The sequence below is a fragment of the Vanellus vanellus genome, assembly GCF_965231255.1.
Source record: "Vanellus vanellus genome assembly, chromosome: 1".
NCBI lineage: Eukaryota > Metazoa > Chordata > Aves > Charadriiformes > Charadriidae > Vanellus > Vanellus vanellus.
The window spans coordinates 38,119,126-38,126,149 of NC_138905.1; positions in this window are offsets into that span (position 1 = coordinate 38,119,126).

The following is a 7,024-nucleotide window of genomic DNA, read 5'->3' on the forward strand; positions in this document are numbered from 1 at the left end:
AAAGTTTCTGTGACAGGTTGCATAGGCTTTTGTGCTTCTGTAAGTTCAGCGCTTTTCTTCACTTAAAGTAATGAATGAAGGACCAGTTTTCTCTTCTTTCCTTTTTTTTTTTTTAAAAAAACTAAATTCCTTTTTTTTCTTAAACTAGAAGAGATGCTATCTATACTGTATCATAAGATGTAGTTGTTTTTTTCAAGTCCTTTTAGTTTGAGTGGACTTAAACTAAACCTGACAATAGTAAAGCTTATTTGCAGGTAGGTATGTCTCCCAGGAAAAAAAGAAGTGTAATAAAAAAATGTAAATGCAGTAGTCAACTAACCAAAATCTAAATTGAACTATCAGAGAATTCTAATGAAGGCTAAGTAGCCACAACACTGCATGTTTGTGAAAGAATGAGGCTTGCGACTCCAAGTTGACCTGATGAGGAGGGCTGTACAAAGGACTCCTGTCTCCTGATGTTAAGTCATTCTTGGTTTTGACAAGGAAAACAAGACGTGAATAAACGTGTGTTTTTCAGACCTGTGCAAACAGCGTTCTGCTTCCGTGTTTGGCTTCCTAATGAGATGATACGCTATCTGATGTTACAGGTTGTAGCTCAAGTTCCTTTGTGTGTCCTGTGGTAATATGGGACTCAACAAAAAAATTGCTTGGTTGGGAATGTATTTGGTAGAATTTAAACTTATTAATTTTGCTGCAAAGTTAATTGTTTTTACCGGGACAGCTAAGTGGCATGAGCGCAGAAAAAATAAAATTCAGCTCACTACTTTTGTGGTGACTGTACAAGTCAGTAGGAACACAGCTTACTTTTTTTTTTTTTTTTTTTCTCTCAAAATCCGTAGATGTGGTTTTAAATCACCTTGCCTGGTACAAGTGAGTGGGAGTTCCAGCTGAGCAGCAGGTGCTGAAACAGGGTAGGGTCTATAAAATACAGGACTGTTTTACCAGTGGCTCTCCTCCCTTGCAGTCATACCTTGCTTTTCACTATCCCATGATTGATTGTCACTTCAGCCTAATTTGTCCTTTTCTTTAAGATTTCCAGATTTATTGAAGAAGTTTTGCCGTATGAGCTGAGCTGTTTACCATCCCACAAATAGTAGCTTTTCTGGGATGCATAAACATTTTTCTCATTGGATTGGGTTACCAAAGTACAGATTTTTTTTTATTGATTTTTCTTCCAGGATCGGGGGGCATGGTTGGATTGAAAGTGATAGGATTTGAAAACTTAACCGCAGGGAACAGAAAGCTGTTTAGCTGCTGATGGAAAGCTGTAGTAGGCTATTAAAGGGGAAAACTGAAGCAGTCAGCATGCGATAGGCAAGAGCCAAGCTTTCACTGGTGGGGTGTGCCTCTGAGAACAGAGCAGAGGACTCAATTTTTTTTTTTTTTTTAATGGACTTAAGACATCTCTCTAAAAACTCACTTTTCTCTTGGACCCAAAGCTCACCACATGGGGAACAACAGGAATGTTAGAAGTAAGCTGAGACATTGTGGTGAACTAAGGAGGTCTGGTGGCACTGTGACTAATCAGTGGAAATAAATAGTTGAGGCTGTGACTGAAGCCACCTAGTTTGCATCTTAGTGGAGTTTCCCACTTAGAGCTTATCCTGGAGTTGCATTTCTAGCTTTGCAGGCAACTTCTAGAACATGTTCCTCTGTCTGTTACTATTTGCTTATTCCCCATACGCATTTTCCACAGGCAGCTTCTAGAATGTTCTGCATTTAAGATTTACCTCCTGGTTGCACTACTATAGGTGTATTCTCGCTACATCTGTCATGATGTTTCCAATTTATAACAGCATAATTATTAAGATTCATACACTGTGCATTAAATTGAAGTACTTTAGTTTAAAAGAAAATTAAAGACTTTTGCTCATATCCTGAAAATGTTTATAATTGGGAATTATCCCAGTCAATAGAACTTGTAATTTATAGAAAGATTGTATATGTAAATGTCCATGGGGCAAATCCCTGTGCATGTCAACAATAAGCTGTTTGTGAATGTTTTGGCCTCTACTGAATTTATTTTCTCTGCTTTTTGCAGATGTCAGTGAATTAACAACTATAAAACGAGAACTGACTTACAGAGTTTCTGTTCAATCGGCAAAGTTGCTTCGTCTTCTGAAGCAGAAAGACAGGCTTTTACACAAAGTTCAGAAGAACTGCGATATTGTCACAGCTTGTTTGCAGGCAGTTTCTCAGAAACGACGTAAGTACTTTCTGTGTATGTGTGTACTAGTGTAAGTAGTTTATTTCAGTTATGCGGGCAGTATTTCAGTTAAGCCCTTGCACTTGATTTAAAGTCAAGAGGCCACGCTACGCTAGTCCTTAGATATGACTGGCTTCCAGTGATGTCAGTGGCACCTGAGAACAGGCAAAGTTCAACTAGCTTAACGAGGTATGCTGCTGTAGCCTCAGCTTTGTGTATTGGTGTCACACCCTTCCTGTATGTTGTCTGCCAGACTTTTTCAGCTTTAATTCACAGAAAGCCCAAGTTGATTTTTCTTTTGGTGGGCACTCTGTGTTTAACCGTGTGCTTTCATATGGTTATAAGGGAGATGCTAGAAATGGAAATTCTTCTCACTGGAACCTATAGACAGCATATGCAGTTGTCTTCCTAAAGCATTGTTAGTAGTGTGTAACTCCTTTCTATATTGAGTTGATTCAAGATGAGGAGTATTAGTAAAAACAAACCTACTTCCCTCAAACCTCTTTATCGGCACCTGTGGTTTTGGGGATTTCAGAGAGGGTGTATGGGAAAGAGGAAGAATGTTGCTCTTTAATTGTTTAGCCTTTTCTTCCAGCACAGTGAAACTTTTTGTTTGACTTGGCAAAGTTGTCATCTAGAGATAGGCTGAAGTGCTTTTGTTAGTTCTGCTAAAGTGAAACTGTATGTAATTCCACAGGTAAAAATAAATAGAAATTATACCTTTAGAAAGGAAATGTGAAAATAACCTAATGTCTTATTTTTTCATTAACATGCAGCGTGACAGGTACAGAAATGTTCAGGTACAGTAAATAAAGCATGGTCTTTTCACAAAAATACCTATAGGATCTTTGAGGTGCATGTGAAAATTTTATTAAAAGAATCTTACTGTAATGGCATGTGCTAATGTAGTTTAGTTAAGGGTTTGTCTGTTACTGTGAAACTTAGTTTTTAAGCATTTAAAAGTGTTCTTTTGTTTTACTTAAACCTAGCATGAAAGTTCTTGGCTGTCATGCACTGTGTAGGCACGTTTCTTCTTACCCACTCTTGATAGCTTGATAATTGAGTCCTCAGTGCCATTAACACTTAAGCATAATTTCTCGACTGAAACGGATATGGGATTTCATCCTAAATATGAGTGTGTTTTTACAAATTTCAGGTACCATTTTACACTTAAATTAATGGGGCACTATGTTTAAAATGTGCTAGTAACAACTGAGATAGCTGAGGTTTTAAAGTAATGCAGTTTATTACCTAATATCCATGCATGTGCATGGATGTTTTTTAAGACTATGTACATTTGTATATTACATCTCTTTAAGTGAGATATTTTTATAATTAGTTTATTTATAATTATTTTTAATAATTTATAATTAATTTTAAATAATTTATAATTATTTTTATAATTAGTTTAGCATATTTCTCTAGTGTTAATTTTCAGCTTATATTTCTGAAAAAACAGATGTATGTATTCCAGGGCACTAAAAACTTAGTTATTTCTTGCTTTAAGTTCTAATTCAAAGCCACTGGGATTTGTTAAATCACTTCTGATAACTTCAGTTGCTTTGGAATTGATTGAGACTGTGTTTTTATTGCTCAGTATAAATGTACAAGCACTACACAGAGAATGCAGGAATAAGCTTTGACGTAGGATTTACAACTTTAAATTTCCTGGTAGTCATGCCTTTGAGGCTATATTTGATCAATAGCTGTCCAAAGGCAGGCACAACTGGTCGTCTTCCCTCCAACCGTTTATTCTTGTCTTTGTACTATTTCCTGTGTAGTAATAGGAACCCCTGTGTAGGATATGATGAGTCAAATTGGAAGAGTGATCCAGAAAGATAATTCCTCTTTTCTTTTCTGCAACAGTTCCCTGTTTCTGCAGAGAGTGGTAGAGGTGGGTGCACAGGAGAAGGTGATTGCTGAGAGTAACTTGAGAAGTGCAGCTGCTGAGTATGTGGTTAAGTCCTAAAGCCTCAGCTAAACTGTAATGCTAACAGTAGAAAGATCTATTTTCTCCTCTTTTAACTTAAAAAAAAAAAAAAGTTAGTATGATGGAACATTAAAAAATGCAGGCCTCCCCCTCTACCCCAAAACGTAAGCGAATTTTTTTTGCCCACTAAAGCCCTTGAAACTAGATTTTCTGTAGACTACCTTCTAATTTTTAAATATCAAAACATTATTTTGTAGAAGTTTTCGTTGTTCCAGTTTTTCTAATGAAAAAGATATACTTGTGATACAATGTTATGTGCCATAAAACTTTATAACATGCTTTCATGTACGGCTTTAACATTATGATATCATCTAGCACCAAAATCTTTGTCAAGTAAGTACGGAAGAGTCATTAAAATATTTTTCCTTTTAAACTATGTTTTTTAGTGGCAAATTGAAATTTGTTGGAGTTGTGTTATCATTAATTCTAACATTTCAAAATATAAGTGATTCTTCAACTGATTTATAGAGTTTTATGGTATGTTTATACTGTTGTCACACTGGGAATTTTTTTTCCCCCACATACAGTGAAACCTCTATGTAGAGGTAGAACTCCAGTTTTAAATTAACCTTAAGTTCACATTCAGTTGTTTGAATGCTATCTTTAAGCAGTCTGTACAGACCAATTGCAAACAAATACTGTTTCAGGAAAAGATGGAAATTCTGTCTTGATGCTTAATTCTGGCTTTGTCAGACCCTTTTTGAATACTGCCTGATACATTCACTCCTAGTGATAACTTCGGTTAGTTAGGAAATTACAGGGCTGATAAATTTGATCCCTATCCCTTATTTTCTGATGAGATGTCTATCATGCTTTATTCTGCTTCTACAGAGGAAAAACCAGGTACTGCTTAAAAAACTGCACGCTTAAAACTGCGCGTGTTCTGTGTCTGAAAGTTCAGCGTCTGCAAGTTTTACAGACCACACAGGGAGCCACCCACTGATCAGTCTCTGACCTGTGCTGGCTCTCTTGGTCCCTGCTCAATGCATCAAAGAGGCATGGCAGCTTTGGAAGCCCATGTCTGGGGTGCTGGTGCTTCAGTACCACCAATACCCAGCACAGTGCCTGCGGCGTTTGAACTCCTGAGTGGGTAGAGTAAATGTAGAGAAATAAACAATTGCCAGGGTTGACTTTGCAACTTACTGATTCTCGTTATGCTGTTGACCCTTATCCCTGGTAGGTGTTGCATGTTTTGCATACAAATAGGTATTGCCATAGAAAGCAAAATTCATTGCAGAGTAAAATATGTTTTGGTCAGGAGCATGAATGGCTATGGCTCTGTTGAGGCAGCATAAATTGTTCTGTTGGATAAGTGCTAAAAGCAGTACACTGTGCTGTACTTCTAGCTTGTAAGATATATGACTGACCAGTTTCATTTTAACACTTTTTTACCCAAATTTAAATAAAATACTTCAGTGAAGAAGAGCAGTAAGAGAGAAATCACAGTGATGGCCTGATGGCAAACATGGCTTCTAGGCACACCTTTCTCTTACTTGTGATTTTGACTTATTTGGAGTGACAAGATGCAAGTTTGTTCTGTAGCGTTGTGAACTATTTCAAATTCATCTTAGAAAGCGGAGTGCTTTATGCGCTTAATTATATTATTTGAGAAAAGCAGTATTCAGTAAAAAATAAACCAAGGTTTTGCAGCTATCATCTAAAGAAGATGCAAAAGGCATCTTATTCTTTTCTGTCTTCCTATATTTTCTATAGTGACAGCTTGCTTATATTACTAAATATGTTTTGACTGATCAAATTGCAAACCAGATGTTTCTTGAATCACAAACTTTGATTGCCTGTCACTTTATTATTATTTTTTTAAAAAAGCATGTATTATCCATAAGTAAAATCACCCAGCTCAATTGTAATTCAGTCTGGCTGGAAGTAAGCAGGAATGCTTAAATCTGATTCAATATAAAATAAACTGAAGTTATAGTAACAGAAAGTTCATTAATATCTTATTGTATTTTTAATGGAGAAATAATTTTAGTAGAAAATTTCACAAAGAGATCATTAATTTGGTGTTATGTAGCTATGGTCTTAAGTACCTGTAATAACTTTAAATGGGTCTCATGCTCTGTTCAGAAAGATTCTTGGTATTCTCTGTTGTAATACTTGTTTAGAAACAACGATTAAAGATAAGTATTATTCTTCTGCTATTTCAGCATTGACTCCTGTATAGAAATCTAAGGTAACGATAAACATTAGCTTTCTAGTTTTTCTTTTTCTCCTGCTGGTTTTATGTAGTGCAGAGCCAGTAGAGGGAGACAGAACATTTTATTTTGTGTGGAGATAGAGGTGTATCTCAGGTTTTCATAAGTTGTGGCTTTTGTATGCTTTCCTTAGATGTGAAGGGGAGTGCTTTACAAATGTGATCAGGCAATAATTGGATGCAAAGATTTAAAGTCAGGCTGTCAAATAAATGTTGTTCACAAAGGAAGTATTAGGTTCCATATATGAAGTACTTGCAAAATGGTGAGAAATGACTTCTTAATTGTAACTGAGGTCATTATTCCTACATGGTTGTGGAAGTTATTCAAAAGCTCCTGATGAAGAGAGCTGAATGTTTTGGAGTCCAACTACAGAAATTCAGAGGTTTATGTGTATACTTACTAGAAATACTTGTGATCTATTTGAGTGCATCTTAACTGGATAGAAAGCCAGCACAAACTGACATCATCTGGGAACATATTGGTACCCTGCATGTTCCCAGGGGATGGACAGTGTTTCCTGGTAGAAGACAGGGCTATGAAGTCTCTTAGACTTCTGAGAACATGTTACTGTCTCTGTAGCATCAACTGTCCTCGCAGGGTATGGAACTCGCTCAG